The sequence below is a fragment of the Dryobates pubescens genome, chromosome 6, assembly GCF_014839835.1.
Source record: "Dryobates pubescens isolate bDryPub1 chromosome 6, bDryPub1.pri, whole genome shotgun sequence".
Taxonomy (NCBI): domain Eukaryota; kingdom Metazoa; phylum Chordata; class Aves; order Piciformes; family Picidae; genus Dryobates; species Dryobates pubescens.
In genome coordinates this window covers 43,759,129-43,779,954 of record NC_071617.1, presented here as the reverse complement: position 1 = coordinate 43,779,954, position 20,826 = coordinate 43,759,129, and the positions used below count along the sequence as shown (strand labels likewise).

Genomic DNA, 20,826 nt, shown 5'->3' with positions numbered 1-20,826 from the left:
AATCCCCTTCACATAAGGTGAGCAGCCAAACAGAAAGGGACCTGGGGGTACTGGTTGACAGCTGGCTAAACATGAGCCAGAAGTGTGCCCAGGTGGCCAAGAAAGCCAATGGCATCCTGGCCTGCATCAGGAATAGTGTGGGCAGCAGGAGCAGGGAGGTCATTCTGCCCCTGGACTCTGCATTGGTTAGGCCACACCTTAAGTACTGTGTCCAGTTCTGGGCCCCTCAATTTAAGAAGGACATTGAGACACTTGAACATGTCCAGAAAAGAGCAATGAGGCTGGGGAGAGGCCTTGAGCAAAAGCCCTGTGAGGAGAGGCTGAAGGAGCTGGGATTGTTTAGCCTGGAGAAGAGAAGGCTCCGGGGAGACCTTATTGCTGTCTACAAATACCTGAAGGGAGGTTGTAGCCAGGAGGGGATTGGTCTCTTCTCCCAGGAAACCAGCACCAGAACAAGAGGACACAGTCTGAAGCTGCACCAGGGGAAGTTTAGGCTTGAGGTGAGGAGAAAGTTCATCACAGAAAGAGTTGTTAACCATTGGAATGTGCTGCCCAGGGAGGTAGTGGAGTCACTGTCCTTGGAGGTGTTCAAAAAGGGATTGAACATGGCACTTGGTGCCATGGTTTAGTAGTCATGAGGTGTTGGGTGATAGGCTGGACTTGATGGTCTCTGAGGTCTTTTCCAACCTTATTGATTGTATGATTCTATGACATTAGGAAACATATCTTTATGGAGAGAGTGGTCAAGCACTAGAACAGGCTTTCTACATAGGTAGTTGATATTCTAAGCCTCACAGTGTATAAGTGGCATTTGGACAATGGCTTTAGCCTTTGTTCAGCCCTGAATTGGTCAGACAGGTGGAATAGATGATCATTGTAGGTGTCTTCCAACTGAAAGATTCTTTTGTATGCTATTCTAAAAAGTTCTGAACATCTAAAGGGACAGAACAGCATCCCCCCAATTACAGATCGATCAGCATTAACCTTTCTATCCCCACATCCCAAATTATTCACCTAAAATCATCTGCACTAGACTAAGATCAACCATGTTCAGCTTCTAAAAGATCTGTGCCTTGCCAGCAACCAATTGTTTCTTGATCCTTTATTGCTCGGTTGAAAAGAAATTTCATTCTAATAGGTCTTTTGCTTTTGAGGTAAATGTAACAGTCACTGGCAAAATGAGGATTGGTTTCTACAATCCTACTCTCCCATTGGAAACTGCAAATAATTCATATCAAGAATCCTAGCATATGATAAGACATGGAACCATTTCACTCATCCTAAGGATGTGTGTGAAGGCTGTGTGGATCTCACCAATGCTGTCTATGTATGAATGCTTAGAATAGAATAGAATAGAATAGAATAGAATAGAATATAGAATTAGCCAGGTTGGAAAAGACCTCAGAAATCATTGAGTTCAACCTATCACCCAACACTATCTAATCAACCAAACCATGGCACCAAGCACCCCATCCAATCTCTTCCTAAACACCTCTGGTGGTGGTGACTCCAACACCTTGCCGGGCAGCTGTATGAAAAATATGGGAGGCTGGCAAGGTGACAAGAGATACCAATCACACCCACCAGTTGCTATTCACCCACTGCCTCATGATAATGAATGGTACAATTATGAACAAGGGGACCTTTCTAAAATCAAGGGAGCGGTTCTGATGATTTTCCTTACTTTCCTTTCCTGACCACAATCAGCAGGAATCTGAAAGACTCTAGTCCTTGTCAAATGGCATGTTACAGAAATACCCAGCTCTCTACCTGTGACAATTTGGCTGGGTGCCCCCTGCTGCTGCCACACAGGGTGCACCTCTGGTGCCCTGGGTGTCCAGCCCAGTGGGTGGACACGGGAAGCTGCGTATTTCATACCCATAATGTCCTGATCCCTATGAATCTATCAGCAAGGTCTCACACTTCCCATTTCTTCCCTCACCGCTCCCGTGGGAGATGCTCCCTATCTGGTAATGGAAGAGGAATTATCTCAAGGCCTCTTAGGCCTGGCTAGGCCTAATGCCAGGAGCAGAAGGGGGAAGGAAAATCTCAGATCTGGCCAGCTGAGATTAGCCTAATAGTGGTGGGGGGAAGAAAGAGCCTTGGGGGTTTGGGGTGTACCCTCAGGTAGGGAGAAGGGAAATGCTGAGATGCTTCTAGGTGTGCTATGAGGGACTTTGTATGCTTTGGGAATTTTCTTTTGCCACTGTGCTTGTAACTTCTGTAAAACACTCACTGCTTTTCCATTTAAACTTTCCATCACTTCTGCAGTCTGTTTGTCCGAGTCTTGTTTTTCTGCCCTGATGGGAGGCAAGGGAGGATCTGCCTTCCAACCCACCACACTACCAATAGCCACACCACATTATTGCCAGACTGCTGCTTTCTGTAGCCCCCTTCCTCCTTTTTTTCCTTTGTTTCTATCCCTTTTCTGCATAGAACATGTAGTGGCAATCATAGTTCTGACAACAGTTTCACACTTAGTAAAAGTCAAAATATGACCTTGCCAGTGGAAAAATAATTAAAACACACAACAGATAAAAAAACAGTGCTATTTTAATAAAATAATCTTATCATCTCCAAAGAGAACAATAGAGATGGAGAGCTAATGCAGAAGTGGTGAAGCAAGGTTGTTCTACAGGGAACCAGGTTGAGCCACCAGTGTGAAGGGCAAGGTGTGCTCATATGCCCTTCTGAAATCTGTCTCTTCATAGAATTACAAAAGTCCAAGTGACAGCTGTAACTCTTTAGAGAGCACAAATAACAAGAACATTCTCAGAACAGGGAATTTGTATGTTCCCTATACTTCCTATGATTAAGAATAGAATAGAAAAGAATTAACCAGGTTGCAAAAGACCTTCAAGATCACCAAGTCCAACCTATCTCCCAACACCACCTAATCAACTAAACCATGGCACCAAGCACCCCATCCAGTCTCCTCCTAAACACCTCCAGAGATGGTGACTCCACCACCTCCCTGGGCAGCACATTCCAATGGCCAATCACTCTTTCTGTGATGAACTTCTTCCTAACATCCAGCCCAAACCTTCCCTGGCACAGCTTGAGACTGTGTCCTCTTGTTCTGCTGCTGGTTGCCTGGGAGAAGAGACTAACCCCCTCCTTGCTACAACCTCCCTTCAGGTAGTTGTAGAGAGCCATAAGGTCTCCCCTGAGCCTCCTCTTCTCCAGGCTAAACAACCCCAGCTCCCTCAGCCTCTCCTCATAGGGCTTGTGCTCCAAACCCCTCCCCAGCTTTGTTGCCCTTCTCTGGACATGTTCCAACAACTCAACATCTTTCCTAAACTGAGGGACCCAGAAGTGGATGCAGGACTCAAGGTGTGGCCTAAGCAGTGCTGAGTACAGGGGCACAATGACTTCCCTTATCCTGCTGGCCACACTACTTCTGATGCAGGCCAGGATGCAGGCCAGGATGCCATTGGCCTTCTGGGCCACCAGGGCATGCATTGTGAACTCCCAGTAAAGAAAGAACCACATGTAAATTAAGGACTGCCTAGATCCATGCCTTGTATCCCAAAATAAACTATTATAGTTTCTCTTTTAAAAAATCTTTATGGAAAACAAGAAATTATAAATGCTGGAATGCCTCAAGTAACCTTTCTAGATGTCTAGTTTAGACATGCAGGCTGAAGAACATCAGGACTGATATGCTAAAAATATCAGAGTTCAAAATAATACCCTAGCTGAACCCAAACCATTAGAAATTTGCCAATCAGAACTAAGGATAAAATGATTCTAAAATATATGTGCTTAGCTTGGCAAATGAGATACAGCTCCTGGTGCACAATGCTTTGGACTGTTCTCCATCCACTACAAGTTGGTCTGAACTCTGAGTTTGTAAGCCTTATGTTCTGGGTTTAATTAGAATTGGGAGAAAATTGGTTTCAGCAGAACACACCAAGTGTAAGCTTTTTGTCCTGAACTGAAGCCCAGACTGAAACTGCACATTGCCGAGGTTAAAAAGCTTTAGCACATACTCCAATATGCAGTCCCTGCTTTCTGAAGTTGTTTCAGCCCAGCAGCATAGGAAGCAGAAAAGCAGAAAACTCAGTCTAATTTCACTGGTACTCCACAATCCCTGGTCAGACCAGGATTTAATGACTGCCAATGTGTGTTTCAGCTCAATGTGATTCTGTGCTTAGATCGTGGCACCTTATTTTCATTATGAAGCCCCAGAAAGTACCTTGTACTTAGGATGAACATACACTTTTTAATCCAGCCCCATGAAATCATTAGGTGGCACAGTGTTATTTATAACCACCAGCTTCAGCAACACTTTCAAAAAAGAGACAAGTTCACACCTGAAGCATGAGACTCACAGCAAAAACATTTTATGGCCTAAATTATATGACTAAGAAGTTGTAAGAATATGCTTCCTTTCATAAGAGGGCAAGGGTTTATGGGGTGGGTTGGGGAGAACAACAAGGTGCTGGGGGTTTTCATTTGCTTTGGTTCTAATATCGTCAGGATTTTGACCCTCAAATAAAACCTCAGGGAAAACCAAAAGGCAGCCTGGTGATTATGAGAAAACCCTTCCCTTACTCCAGAAGATAGAGAGAAAAGGGGGTGGGGGGGAGGGGAAACAAAAAAAGGCCCTCATATACATAGCCACATAGGTATCAAAAGCTGGTAACAATAACCCATCTATATAAGGGAAAACATTAGCTGATGGAACCCATTAAAGAAAAGCCTTCTTTTAGCTCCTTGAATAGAGTAAATACTGCATTAAAAACCAGACGTCAGCTTGTGGACTTTATAAGGGGCCATATCATTCTTCACTGGAGTAACAACTATGTAACTGCTGTGAAAACAGGATCTTGATACTATACAAGCCTGCAATATAGCCAGGGTATTATACAGGCTTTGCCACTAATTTGGACAGGCTCCATGTCTTGGTGGAAAGTGGAACTTATGACTTCATCCTAAATAAGACTTAATGGAGTTCTGCAAATATTTGGACCATCTGAACCAATCAAAATGAAACAAAACAAAACTAAGTATTGTGCACACAGCTCAGCTGACTCTAAAAGGCTTCTTGTGAATCCTGGGAAGCCTGATCCATCAGGCAAGCTGTTCTCTAGAAAGTAGAGACCTTCCCCCGTCAGTGGGACAAGGTTTTGCCAAACAAAGATTGCCGTAAGAGATATAATCAAGAATTATAAACCACTGCCTTTGTTGCAAAACTTTCAACAAAGAAGTGCCAAACACTAGTATCCAGCCAGGAGGGGGTTGGTCTCTTCTCCCAGGCAACCAGCACCAGAAAAAGAGGACACAGCCTCAAATTGTGCCAGGGGAGGTTTAGCCTCGAGGTGAGGAGAAAGTTCTTCACAGAGAGAGTTGTTAGCCATTGGAATGTGCTGCCCAGGGAGGTGGTGGAGTCACCATCCCTGCAGGTGTTCAAAAAGGGATTGCACATGGCACTTGGTGCCATGGTTTAGTAGTCATGAGGTGTTGGGTGACAGGTTGGACTTGATGGTCTTTGAGGTCTTTTCCAACCTTATTGATTCTATGATTCTATTCTATCACAGAATTTCTATGGAAATACCAGATATTCACAGCTGAGTGGGTTATGAAAAGTGGAATACATGGTTCATAGCCTTCTTTCCTCCAGATGGAGACAGGGAAACATTTATGATGGCATGACCACTAAAAGCCACCCAGGAAATCACAGGCAGAGTTAGGAATAGACACAGATCTGACACTGAATGCAGTGCTTTCTTATTCTCACCATCATTTAGAATACAGTCATAGAATCATTTTTTTATATATGCATAGATATATATTTATATATAAATATATATTTATATAAATATATATTCTATATTTATATGCATTATATTTTTATGTAAATATATATATTTATATATCTATATATCTATATAATTCCCATTAAACAGCAATGGGTAGGGATGGTGATTTCTCAGAGATTCTTTTTTCAATTTTTTTTTAATGTTAGCTCAAAGACACTTTAATTTTTAACATGACTGCTGGCAAAAGCTTTGATGGATAAATGTTTTTTTCTTCTGGATGAAGGCTTTAGAGCAGCAGCTTACAGCTGGTGAAATGTTCATCTGAGATGTGCAGGACTCACAGTAGTGTTTGTGTTTTGTTTCAAAGTGACGTACATGACCCTTGCTCTCCACAAGAATATTCTGACTGCTATAAGCAAGGTGAGGTTCTTGTTTGCTTGAAGAGTGGAAGATGGTTATCAATTTGTGTTCCACTTCCCACAGACACTATTCTTTTCCCTCTGGATACTTCTAAAAAGGCTCAGCTTGTTGCTACATCTGTTATTAATGCCAGATCTTGCAACACCTTGCACTTTACACTGTCAAAGGTCCTTGAAGAAATCCACATCAAGGAAAATGAGATGCAGACAACTACACAATCCCTAGTTGCACAGGAAATCTGTGACACAGCCAAGAATGAATTCACACTGAAGTTAAACTGCACTCTCATCCAAATCACAGTTCTCCCTGTTTTCCATGACTGACTGACTGAGTTTTCTTTATTTTAAGTAGTTCAGCTTTAAATGAAACATCAACATCACTGTGCATCCTATTGACAATAGAATCATAGAATCAATAAGGTTGGAAAAGACCTCAAAGGTCATCAAGTCCAACCTGTCACCCAGCACCTCATGACCACTAAACCATGGCACCAAGTGCCAGGTCCAATCCCCTCTTGGATGGTGACTCTACCACCTCCCTGGGCAGCACATTCCAATGGCTAACAACTCTCTCTGTGAAGAACCTTCTCCTCACCTCAAGCCTAAACTTCCCCTGGTACAGCTTGAGACTGTGTCCTCTTGTTCTGGTGCTGGTTGCCTGGGAGAAGAGGCCAACCCCCTCCTGGCTACAGCCTCCCTTCAGGTAGTAGTAGACAGCATGGCTGGCTTTTTGGAGGCATAAACTGTCTGAGAAGCTTAAATATATTTTAGTGCCATTTCTGAATTAGTTTTTTACCCCACAGCAGCTCAAACACTTTTTGTGTCTTTTAATGAAACAACTTTTAATTTATGCAGCTTTGGCTGCTCTGAATTGTGACATAGTGAATAGGATGCACAGTGTGTTGTTGTTTCTTTGAAAGCTGAACTACTTAAAATGAAGAAAAGTCAGTCAGTCAGTCATGCAAAGCAAGGACGACTGCGATATGGATGAGAACACAGTTTAACTTCATGTGAATTCATTCTTGGCTGACCATAAGCCAGCAGTGTGCCCAGGTGGCCAAGAAGGCCAATGGCATCAGAAATAGTGTGGCCAGCAGGAGCAGGGAAGTCATTCTGTTCCTGTATTCAGCAGTGGTTAGGCCACAACTTGATTCCTGTGTCCAATTCTGGGCCCCTCAATTTAAGAAGGACATTGAGACTCTTGAAGGTGTCCAGAGAAGGGCAATGAGGCTGGGGAGAGGCCTTGAGCACAAGCCCTATGAGGAGAGGCTGAGGGAGCTGGGGTTGTTTAGCCTGGAGAAGAGGAGGCTCAGGGCAGACCTTATTGCTCTCTACAACCACCTGAAGGGAGGTTGTAGCCAGGAGGGGGTTGGTCTCGTCTCCCAGGCAACCAGCACCAGAACAAGAGGACACAGCCACAAGCTGTGCCAGGGGAGGTTTAGGCTTGAGGTGAGGAGAAAGTTCATCACAGAAAGAGTAATTGGCCATTGGAATGTGCTGTCCAGGGAGGTGGTGGAGTCACCGTCCCTGGAGGTGTTCAAGAGGGGATTGGACGTGGCACTTGGTGCCATGGTTTAATTAGTCATGAGGTGTTCGGCAATAGGTTTCACTTGATGATATCTAAGTTCTTTTCCAACCTGGTTGATTGTATGATTCTATGAATCTATTTCGTGTATGTTTTCATTCTAGTATTAACTCTGTTCAACTTTCAGACAATACACTGTGGATACAGAAAGAAAAGACTTCTTCATTGATCCAGCTTACCTTGTTCACTTTCCAACAGCACTGTTTGCAACTTTATCCCCAGCCCACTAGTATTTATGTCATTTAGAATGTCTCCTTCTTTACTTCCTTTCCTCCTCCTTCTGGCATTTTTTAGGCAACATGGTAAACCACAGAAGAGCCCAGCCTGCATAACTGAGTCTCCTGTCTGCCACATGCCTTCATGGAAGTTTATCATTTTGCCCTATTCTGTTTATCTCCAGCAAGCAACCACTTACAATCTTTTCTAAATAAAATGAAGTCACCTAAAATTCATGGCAATCTCCCTGCATGTTACTGGATCATTGGAATGAAATGTCTCTAACTGTGCTCAGACACACCTACCTAGAGCCACCACAGCTACCTCAGACAAGGCTTTCTGGCAGTACATGCAGAATTTGTTAATGCCAAACTCTTAAAAAGTTTCTCTTCACTGTTCACATGTCCACTGTTTGTTTTTCCAGCAACTCAACATCTTTCCTAAACTGAGGCACCCAGAAGTGGATGCAGGACTCAAGGTGTGGCCTAACCAGTGCTGAGTACAGAGGCACAATGACTTCCCTGCTCCTGCTGGCCACACTATTCCTGATGCAGGCCAGGATGCCATCAGCCTTCTTGGCCACCTGGGCACACTGCTGGCTCATGTTCAGCCAGCTGTCAACCACTACCCCCAACTCCCTTTCTGCCTGGCTGCTCTCCAGCCACTCTGACCCCCGCCTGTAGCATTGCATGGGGTTGTTGTGGCCCAAATGAAGCACCTGGCACTTGGACTTGTTAAATGCCATCATGTTGGACTCTGCCCTTCATTAAGAGTGAAGACAGTTGGATGGGCAGAGCAGTGATGCATTTTCTACTTGTTTCCTTCATTTAACCTCAGTCACTATTGAAAAAAACAGTTAATTTAGGAGCTGTTGGATAGGTGAACAAAAGGAATAAATGCAGACTGAGAGGCCCGTGGCACGTAAGTTGCTCACCCAATATCTGTGCATGCATTCAGTTGATCTTTCCTTTCCATAAACTCAGGTAAAACCGTTTCCTTTCTCCCAGCCTTAAATTCTCTCACCTATTACATCTGCAAAATGTTTGGGAATCCAGGTGCCTTTCAACAGATAACTGAATATCATGGCAGATAATGTGATTTTCCCCTCAGTTCAGATAGGTAGCTGAAACTGTCACATCTGACTGCAACAAAACCTGAACAGTTCTCCAGAGCAGTAGAAGGATATCTCTTTCTTTATCTTCATGGCTGTCAGGTGGCAACATTTTTTACTGTGTTTTTTTCTAAACTTTTCACTGACAAGATGGGGAACTCAGAAACTCTTCCTGGTCAGTATTCACTGGCTTTTTAGAGGCTGGTGAGCACTCAGTGAAATTTAGAATACAGAGAGGAGTGAAAGGTCTGGTCTGTGCCAAATCTGCTTGTCATGTACCAGAGAAACATGCTAGTTATTTACATATTCTTTGCTCTTATCCACCCAAGACTAATCTGAATGTTGAGAACTGCATTGTACACAGTACATACTATTATTATTATTGCATACTAGCAGCAGGACTGACTCATATTTGAATTGTGGAGACCCAGAACTTTTTGCAGTAGGACAGACAAGGACAAGACATAATCCAGTGGCAGCAACTCAATCACAGAATCACCATTTACATGTGCTTCCCACACAGCAGAATTAGATTGTTCACCGTTATTTTTGTTCTCAAGCACAGCAAATTACAGCATTTTAGTTGGATGACAGCTGGATAAATGTTTTCCTTTTTTTTCTATCTTTCCCCCACCCTTCCCCCTCTGAAAGGGTCAAATCTGCTCCCACTGAGCTCTCTCAAATTCCCACAGGTTGCAAGCTAAATGTGAAACACAGCATTAGGCAGGATGATGATGTCAATTTTCCAACTATCATTGTATAAATTCTGGGCAATTTAGGGTCTGAATTGTCAGAAGTGTTGAGTGCTAACTACAACAGGAGCACTAGCAGTAGACCTGAAAAATGCAGAACTGCAAGACGGACACCCAAATTCTGCATACTTGGAATATCTGCAGCAAATACCACGGCAAGTTTATGGTGTTTACATCTTCAGCAGTTTGAACAAAAGAGCTGGGAAGGCATTTCTAAGCAGGCACTGAATTTTCTTCTTGGAGAGAGTGAGGGAGAGGGAGGAAGAAACTAAAAATATTCCATGCCGTTCCCATGGGGGGGTGGGGAAGTGAAAACTTTCTGATTACACATAAATAAATATATAATTTCAAGGCCCTGACCCAAAATAACCTCTTAAACCAGTATAAATAAATGAGTCTGTAACTTAGCATTACAGCAAGGAAAATATAAACCAAATGAAATGAACAACTTGGAAAAACTCCTTCTCTCCTACATCTGTTACAATGTGGTCTTGTAGGTGGTATGATTCTGAGCTGTAATAATGGCATATCAGCTGCACTGGGCAAGGATTTTTTGCCTCACTGACACTGAATTCATCCTTTAAACAACTACAAGAGGGATTCTAAGCAAAATATAAAACAAAAAATAAGACTCTTACATCCTCTGTTTAGTGCCATGGTTTAGTTGATGAGATGGTGTTGGGTGATAGGTTGGACTTGATCTCGAAGGTCTTTTCCAACCTGGTTAATTCTATTCTATTCCATTCTATTCCATTCTATTCCATTCTATTCTATTCTATTCCATTCTATTCTATTCTATTCCATCCCATTCCATCCCATTCCATTCTATTCTATAAAATTTACTTTATCCACATCACAAAGTTTACTATATTGTTTCTCAAAGTAATCACTTTGCTATAAAAGGGAAAATATCAATGAAAAACATTTGTGAAGACACAAATAAGAACTTAATGATAACCATTAAAAAATGGCCATTGTTTCCTCTCAGGCACATTCACCTAAATAAGGAATGATAAAGTCAACATCAACAAACTTATGTGAGATGAGGAAAAAACCCTGCATTCAGCATATGAAGCTATAAAAGGAAAAGATGGTGTCTTACATGAATCTCAACTTTTATTCTTCCAGTGAGAGCATAGCCTCTGCATTAAATGATGTGGAAGGAAATGTACATCATCTTTGGCTTTATTTTACACTGTATTAACTGTGTTTCCCAAACGTGGGAGCTACTACTTCAGCCTACAGCACACAGGAGCAGGTGCTATTGACCAAACAGCTCTTTCACACTGAAAAGACCCAAGTACACCACTAACCAGGAAATGTGTTCATTTGCTGCATTACTGACAGTCTTGCAGCACTTTGCTGTTTCCTGTTATGTCCTGTGCTTGTCATAGGCCAGGGTTTCTGATTTGACTGTTCTAAAGCCCATTTGCTTTTGTAACAGAGTAAATTTCGAAGCCATGTGCCTGTCTTCCATACCTAGACTAAAGATAATGGAATGACCCAATGTCAGCATGAAGCTAACAAATCATCCCAAGCATCTGAGCATGAAGTCATTCTGTTAACAGAAAAAGAAACAGATGCTTGTGGGAAAAAAGCAAGTTAACTCCACAATTGCTGGCATTTTCCAAACATGCAGCTGAAGGAATTCTGTGGTTTGCAAAGGGCAACATCCTCCCACTGTGACTTACCAGTGCTATGAGATTTCCACTGAGCCAAAGGCTAACTGAAAGCAAATCTATTTTCAGAGTATTAATTTGAGAAATTCCACATTTCAGACTGTTTCACCAGCAGTCTCCTGAGCTAAGGAAGTCATGCAGTCACTCAGACTGAAAGCAATCACATATTCCAGACACTGGGAGGGAACCAAACAACATCTTCTGCTGTAGCCTATTTCAAGAAGCTGGTCTCATAGTGATAATACAGGAGGCTAAAAGGTTGCGCAGAGCCTTGCTGTCGACCCCTTTCTTTATAGGACCATACAACAACTTTCCTAGTTTAATTTAGTCAGTTCAGAGAATCAACAATCAGTTTAGGATGGAAAGGGCCTCAGGAAGCAGTGATCTACTCAAAGCAGAGATAATTACAAAGTTAGATCAGATTTTTCAGGTCATTGTCAAGGTTTCAATACTGAATTAAATTCAAATATTCGCTGAAGATTCAAACTCCTGCCACAAGCTTCTAAAGCACTGGTAGGAAAAGAAATTATTCTCCAGTGCACCAAGGATTTCAGATAAAGTCTAACTCCAGCTCCACTGTGGCTTTGGGTAAAATTTTCCCCGTAGTCATCAGATATCCTCATCATTTAGAGAGAAACACACTTGCAGGAAGCACTACAAGTCACAGCTGCTTCTGCCTCCTACTGCTTTTCAGCCTGCACAGGCTTTCACATGTGCTGTGAGGGCTACTGTGCATTTTTCAGACTTCCCAGGGCACGAGTGAGTAGAAGCACCTACCACACACTCATCTGTGCTGTCCCTACACACTTCATACAAAGCTGGGAGAAAACTAATTTAGCCACATTCAAGCCTCGTGACTGCTTACAAAAGGCTCCTCAAATACTGCAGCAAATTACCTTGTGTGTGTCTGCTGCTCCCTCTACAGAAGGGAACTTACAAGGGACACATTAAATGCTCCTTATAGCTATAAATCTATGACAAGAATAGTTTAATATTCCAAATAAGTAACAAAAAGGAAAAAAATACTGCAAGAAGATAGAGCTTCCAACCACCCACTTCATTATTATTGGGACAACCATGTGCTCAGCCTTTATACAGAAAAGATGAACCTCAAAGGGATTTTACAGCTTGAATCAGACAACACAAAACCAAAAACCCACAGTCAGACACCACAATGGTGTGATCCTCTTCTAGTATATTCTATCACTAAATGAGACCAGATGAAGATTCATTCCTCTCTTCTTTAGGGAATGTCTATCTTCCTCTGAATATCTCTGTATATTTGCTTTAAAGTAAGAACCTAAATGAAGGAACATCTTCTTAGAGCAAGAATTGTAAAACTCCTATCTACATACAACAGAAGCAATACAGCCTCTTGCTCTTTGAGCCTACATATGAAGCCTTAAATGCAAAGAAAAGACCTCAAGGGATTGAAAGAAAAGGCTTGAAATTTTCAGTTTGCTGCAGCTGAGAAGTAACTGCCTTTCCATCCTAACCAAGTTGGACTACACTTTCACAGTACAAAGATACAAAACATCAATACGAGGAAAAAAAAATAGGTGGAGGAACTTTCACTCACTTCAGAAAGGTTTCCACAGAAGCAAGGAGGACTTGAGGTTTCATATATGCATCCATTTTCTGCTTTACCCCTGGCAGGCTAAGTTGATTATATCTAAAATATGTTTCTTCCTTCCCTCTCCCTATGCAAAAGTAGTGTTCAGCACACTTGTTATGCACTAGCTGTTCTAGTGCAAATCACTGTTTTCTGTGGTTTGTGATTGAATAGTAAACAGTGCTGTCAAAAACAAGGTCTGCATCTAGAGAATAGAATAGAATAGAATAGAATAGAATAGAATAGAATAGAATAGAATAGAATAGAATAGAATAGAATAGAATAGAATAGAATAGAATAGAATAGAATAGAATTAGCCAGGTTGGAAAAAACTTTTGAGATCATCGAGTCCAACCTATCACCCAACAATATCTAATCAACTAAACCATGGCAACAAGCACCCCATCCAGTTTCTTCCTAAACACCTCCAGTGATGGTGACTCCAACACCTCCCTGGGCAGCACATTCCAATGGCCAATCACTCTTTCTATAGCTCTTCTTCTTAATAGCTTTCTTCTAAATAGCTTTCTCTTTCTAATAGCTCTTCTAAAGCTACAAAAGGAGCTCAGATTGCCCCAGCAGATTTCATATTTTTTTCATATGCCACACACATATATGTGAGTTTATGTTATGCATACAAATTTTTGTATTTATAGTTTTAAGAAGGAGGTGAATCCAAGGTATAGGGTAAACTGCCCTCTCTGGAAGCTGGAACTGCAGCAGAGTTTCAAGCAGAGCTCATAGCAGTATTGCTGCTTGGTTTGAGCTTGGAAATTTTGCTTAGAGCTCTGCATGAATCTGAAGACAGCATGGGCATCGGGGTGGAGGATATAAGCATCTTACTCTACATCCAGCTGCACAATATTAAGCCATACTTTTCATTGTAAAATTTGGCTAACAATGCAAGCCTCCAGTGCAAAGCTCAAAGAGGAACACTCAGAATAATAATGATAATTAAAAACACCAAACCAAAACCACAAAAAACAACAGCAACAACAACAGGGGAAAAAAACCAACACCACCAAAAAAACCCTAAACCAAAAAACCCCACAAAACCTGACATGTAGACATTATCTTCATTAATTTTAGACAACAAGCATGGGACCAGGCATGGGGATTTGTGAAATTGATGTGCAAATGGTATAAAATGACTGCAGTAAAACTACTAAAAGTGTGTCTGCCTAAGCCTAGGATTCCCCAGGTTATCCTAGAGACTAGTGTGAAGCTGGATGCAGCCCTCATGTTAGGAAAAGGGAACTCAACACATGATGATGCATCAGTATGTGCTGCTTCTTTGTAGGAGAGATGTAAACGTTCTTGAGAAGGGCATCTGGGACAGTCTGTACCTGGACTGCAGGTTCAGTGGTTTCAGCATTGAGCTCTGACCTCAACCTAAACCTTGGAGTGCTTTGTAACTGCATAACACACAAAAGTGCCTTCCACTCCACCCTTCCCACTCCTTGAAGGGAGATCTCTCAAGTCTGGAGACTTCACCACAAAATCCATTCTTGCAAGAATACCTTAGAAGAGAGCTAAATGCAGCAAGGGAAAAGAATTAACAGTGCTTAAACAAAAGTATATTCTGGTAATTTAGACTGCTTTTCTTGGAAAAGAAAAAGAAAAAAAGTTAAAATAAGGGAAAAAGGAGGGGGGAAAGAAAAAAGGAGAGGGGAAGGAAAAAGGAGGAGGGGAGGAAAAGAAGACGGAAGGGGGGAAAGGAAAAAGGAGGGGGGAGGAAATAAAAAAGGAAGGGGGAGGAAGGGAAAAAGAAGAGGGGAGGAAAGGAAAATGAAGGGAGGAAAGGAAAAAGAAGGGAGGAGGAAAGGAAAAAGAAGGGGGGAGGAAAGGGAAAAGAAGGGCAGGAAAAAGGGAGGAAGGAAAAAGGGAAGGAAGGAAAAGGGAGCAGGAAAAAGGGGGGGAAGGGAAAAGGAGGTAGGGGGAAAGGAGGGGAGGGAAAAAGGGAAGGGAAAGGGGGGGAGGCCAAAGGAAAAAGGGTGGAGGGGAGGAAAAAGGCTGAGAGTGGTGAGGGGGAGGAAAAAGGGTGGAGGGAAAGGAGAAAGGAAAGTTTTGTACAGCCAGAGCTCATGTGTATAGTTCAGGGAAGAGCTGCCACAAGATGACATGGCAGACCATTGCCACAAAGTTTTCCAACTCTGGTACATTTTCTTTCAGGTCCAGAGGGATGCATTTAAACACAATAATGACAAATTCTTTGAAATTATTCAACTTAAACCAAAGATTGTTAGAACCAGGGAGTTTCATGACTCCTTGTGGTGGGTTGAAAATACCCCCCAACCTATAATTGCCAGACCAGCTCAGTTAGAAAGCAAACAAAGCTGTATTTATAAGCAAAATTACAATCTAAATATGCAATAAATATATACAAAATCTACAATATTTACATATATATATGTCCAATTTATAAACAGCACAAGAACGCCCCTGGACAAACCAAGGGGCTACTAATAGATTCCCCACTCCCTGCTCCCTTCCCGACTGCCCGGCGCACAGGACAAGGGCAGACAGTTGCTGTTAGTTGCTTAGTCACAATAAGAACACATTCAAGGTCAGAAAAGCCAGCAAAAGGCAGAACTAGTATCTGTTAGAGTGAGGGAAGCTGAAAAGAGAGAAAGTTAGTTTATACAAACTAACTTTGTTAGTAGTCTGTCCAATGGGATTATTTAAAATGTACCAAGAAGGCCAATGGCATCCTGGCCTATATCAGAAATAGTGTGGCCAGCAGGAGCAGGGAAGTCATTCTGCCCCTGGACTCAGCACTGCTTAGGCCACACCTTGAGTCCTGTGTCCACTTCTGGGCCCCTCAATTTAAGAAGGACATTGAGACTCTTGAACATGTCCAGAGAAGGGCAACGAGGCTGGGGAGAGGCCTCGAGCATAAGCCCTATGAAGAGAGGTTGAGGGAGCTGGGATTGCTTAGCCTGGACAAGAGGAGGCTCAGGGCAGACCTTATTGCTCTCTACAACCACCTGAAGGGAGGCTGTAGCCAGGAGGGGGTTGGTCTTTTCTCCCAGGCAACCAGCACCAGAACAAGAGGACACAGTCTCAAGCTGTACCAGGGGAAGTTTAGGCTGGATGTCAGGAAGAAGTTCTTCACAGAATGAGTAATTGACCATTACATGCAATGGTGACTGATTTACACTCTCCTACTTTCTGTTCAAGATCTGTGGAAAATGTTCTAGGCACAGCCTAAAACTCCCACATGCCTATTCACATATTCAGTTTACTAGGGGTTTTATAATTCATCAGGTTTATAAAACATGCAACTGACAGATATTAAAACAAATAAAAATAGTTGTAGGAGATGGAATCATGAGGAAATTATCTTTTCTAAATATTGGCTGCTACAGTGTATGTTTCAGATACATTTCCCTCAGAATTTTTAAAGCCTAATTTACTATTGTGGGAAAAAAGCCTTTCCCTAGATCTGTTTCCCATAATAGAAACAATATAAATAATTCAAGGATTATAGCACATGCTCTTTCTTCAGATGCCATAAATGCCTTTTCCTAGAAAGCTGCAATGTGATGATTATTGCTTCACTACTTGAGTTTGAATGCTCTTACTTGAGTAGGTAAAGCACAACCAACTCAAAGCAGCTAGCCTAGGGCACAACTAAAATCCAAAGGGTACAAAGTAATCTCAAAGCATCTAGGAGCTCTCAACAGAGTTATCAGGATCTAGATTTTTGTTGAACACCTTCAGGGATGGTGACTCCACCACCTCCCTGGGCAGCCCATTCCAACGGCTAACAACTCTCCCTGTGAAGAACTTTCTCCTCACGTCAAGCCTAAACTTCTCCTGGCACAGCTTGAGACTGTGTCCTCTTGTTCTGGTGCTGGTTGCCTGGGAGAAGAGACCAGCCCCCTCCTGACTACAACCTCCCTTCAGGCAGTTGTAGAGAGCAATAAGGTCTCCCCTGAGCCTCCTCTTCTCCAGGCTAAGCAACCCCAGCTCCCACAGCCTCTCCTCATAGGGCTTGTGCTCCAAACCCCTCCCCAGCTTTGTTGCCCTTGTTCAACTGCTGTCAACCAGTACCCCCAGGTCCCTTTCTGCCTGGCCACTCTCCAGCCACTCTGACCCCAGCCGGTAGCTAAAGCAGTGCAATACTTGCAATTTCTATGCAGTATGAGCTCATTTACAGGTGAAATGATTGACAACTTTTTCTTTCCAAACATTATTTGATCAGTATTTCTTGAGTTTACGTACTTCAGTATCAGCTTCTGCTAAAGCAACATAGAACAGCAGTTTTTTAAACCCTGACATCTGAAATTTACAAATAAATACATCTGAAAGCATGACCTAGTGCTTAATCCAATTCCTGCAAAGACATAACTAGTAGGCAATGTAGAGATGATTTTACATGAAAAACTGACAGAAGTTCAAGTTCTAGCTGATGATGAGATATGAAGATTATTCTAAACAAAACCAGAATAAAGCATCTGAATTGGGGGGAGGATGTCATCATTTGCATTCTGTCTACATATGGCTTTACTTATATCTCAGTATGGTATCAGGGGAAGGTCATACTACATAGAAAGAGGCAATCTAAAACATGTAGTACTGGTGCTTTGGGCAGAGGGTCAAGGTGCTATCAGTGGTAACCACTTAATGATTATTCTGATGAAAATTAAGAAAACTGCTTCACTCATTGTCCACTCTGTACTGATTAATGGCAAAGTAGAGGACAGATGAGACTGGTGGATATGTGGAACGCTGTGGATGTAGACTTTGATACCATCCCCCACAGTAAACTCCTGGCCAAGCTGTCAGCGGTGGCTTGGACAGGAGCACTCTGTGCTGGGTTAGGAACTGGCTGGAGGGCCGAGCCCAGAGAGTGGTGGTGAATGGTGCCACATCCAGCTGGCAGCCAGGCACTAGTGGTGTCCCCCAGGGATCAGTGCTGGGCCCCATCCTGTTCAATATCTTTACTGATGACCTGGATGAGGGCACTAAGTCCATCATCAGTAAATTTGCAGATGACACCAAGGTGGGGGCAGAAGTTCATCTGCTAGAGGATAGGAGAGCTCTGCAGAGAGACCTTGACAAGCTGGATGGATGGGCCAAGGGCATGAGTTGTAACACATCTAAATGCCGGGTTCTACGCATTGGCCACAACAACCCCATGCAGAGCTACAGTCAGGGGACAGAGTAGTTGGAGAGTGGTCTGGCAAAGAGGGACCTGGGGGTAGTGGTCAACATGAGCCAGCAGTGTGCCCAGGTGGCCAAGAAGGCCAATGGCATCCTGGCCTCCATCAGAAATAGTGTGGCCAGCAGGAGCAGGGAAGTCATTCTGCCCCTGGACTCAGCACTGGTTAGGCCACCCCTTGAGTCCTGCATCCACTTCTGGGCCCCTCAGTTTAGGAAAGATGTTGACTTGCTGGAATGTGTCCAGAGAAGGGCAACAAAGCTGAGGAGGGGTTTGGAGCACAAGCCCTAGGAGGAGAGGCTGAGGGAGCTGGGGTTGCTTAGCCTGCAGAACAGGAGGCTCAGGGGAGACCTTGCTGTCTACAACTACCTGAAAGGAGGTTGTATCCAGGTGGGGGTTGGTCTCTTCTCCCAGGCAACCAGCACCAGAACAAGAGGACACAGTCTCAAGCTATGCCAGGGGAGGTTTAGGCTGGATGTTAGGACGTTCTTCATAGAAAGAGTGATTGGCCTTTGGAATGTGCTGCCCAGGGAGGTGGTGGAGTCACCATCACTGGAGGTATCACAGTATCACCAAGGTTGGAAGAGACCTCAAAGATCATCAAGTCCAACCTGTCACCACAGACCTCATGAGTAGATCATGGCACCAAGTGTCATGTCCAATCCCCTCTTGAACGCCTCCAGGGACAGTGACTCCACCTCCCTGGGCAGTACATTCCAATGATGAATGACTCTCTCAGTAAAGAACTTTCTCCTCACCTTGAGCCTACACTTCCCCTGGTGCAGTTTGAGACTGTGTCCTCTTGTTCTGGTGCTGGTTGCCTGGCAGAAGAGACCAACCCCCTCCTGGCTACAGCCACCTTTCAGGTAGTTGTAGAGAGCAATTAGGTCTCCCCTGAGCCTCCTCTTCTCCAGGCTAAACAACCCCAGCTCCCTCAGCCTCTCTTCATAGGGCTTGTGTTCAAGGCCTCTCCCCAGCCTCATTGCCCTTCTCTGGACACGTTCAAGTGTCTCAATGTCCTTCCTAAACTAAGGAGCCCAGAACTGGACACAGTACTCAAGGTGTGGCCTAACCAATGCAGAGTGTTTAGGAAGACACTGGATGGGGTGCTTGGTGCCATGGTTTAGTTGATTAGATGGTGTTGGATGATAGGTTGGACTCGGTGATCTCATAGGTCTTTTCCAACCTGGTTAATTCTATTTTATTATATTCTGTTTGTTTATCTAAGACAGTCCACTAATCTCACCACTTTTGGAGCCACTCTGGAAGCTCTGACCTTCTGTTACTTTTCAATTAGAAAAGGCTTCTGAGATTAATGACCATCAACAGTTGTCTCAACCTGCATTTTTTGATCTTCCAGTTCACTGGCTACATTACAAAGTGTAGACCCCTCAATTCCCAGAAATCTCAGAGACACCAACATCAACAAGACAGAGCTCTCTGGGGCTTGTCTTGGATGGCTGATAGCATTCTGCTAAGTGAGGTATTTGGCCCTTTGTGGCTAAAATTAGATTCAGAAAGGCAGGTTTCCTCTCAAATGCAGTCTGCAACAAGCTTCTCTACCCAGTACTGTAAAACAACAAGGAGAGGTGGATTAGGTAGTAGGATAGAGACAGAGATACCTCACCACTTATCATCTGTCTGCCTGTGAGGGAAACAATGAATAATATTGGACAGTTCAGGTTTCAAGTAATTGAAAGTATCTACAATATAATGAATAGACATCTGGCAACAGTATCCTGTTACAGTTAGCACATCATTTTGGATAGCTGGAGTTCAGCACGCTGAGGTTGCACTATAAACTCATTATAAAGATTTTCCAGTGCACAACTTCTTTAACTCTGGAGATCTTCAAGATTTTTATAGTGAATCTAGCCAATGTATTAAATATATTAAAGCCTGATTCTTCCTGCCAAGGATGACTGGTCCAGGAGATGGAACGTGTGGTTCTCTAAGGTGGCTACAAATAGATTCTGTCCCACCAGAGCTGAAAAAGCCAGCTGGACCAGCCAGCAAAAATGTAAAGGAGATATTAATCACAGCAGGCTGCACCTTTCCTTCACTTGCAAGCTTCTGTGCACCAGCAGGAAGAATGGCAAAAGAACAAAAGACAATGGAGCCTAGAGTGCTCTGACATTCTTTCAGAATTATTGATAGCTCAGAGGCATTGTAACCAGCTGCTGGGCCCCATGCTCTTTAATATCTTTATTGATGATCTGGATGAGGGGATTGAGTCCATCATGAGTAAGTTTGCAGACAACACCAAGCTGAGGACAGGTGTTGATCTGTTAGAGGGTAGGAGAGCTCTGCAGAGGGACCTTGACAGGCTGGACAGATGGGCAGAGTCCAAGGGCATGAGATTTAACACACCTAAGTGCTGGGTTCCACACATTGGCCACAACAACCCAGCACCAGAACAAGAGGACACAGTCTCAAGCTGTGCCAGTGTAGGTTTAGGCTGGATGTTAGGAAGAAGTTCTTCATAGAAAGAGTGATTTGCCATTGGAATGTGCTGCCCAG

At 43.3% G+C, this 20,826-nt stretch overlaps 1 protein-coding gene across 1 annotated transcript in view; it reads right to left on the bottom strand.

Moving 5' to 3' along the window:
* The window catches only part of DAAM2 (dishevelled associated activator of morphogenesis 2), a 217,102-nt gene that overhangs the window by 100,069 nt on the left and 96,207 nt on the right, over positions 1 to 20,826 (bottom strand). The window lies entirely within an intron of this gene.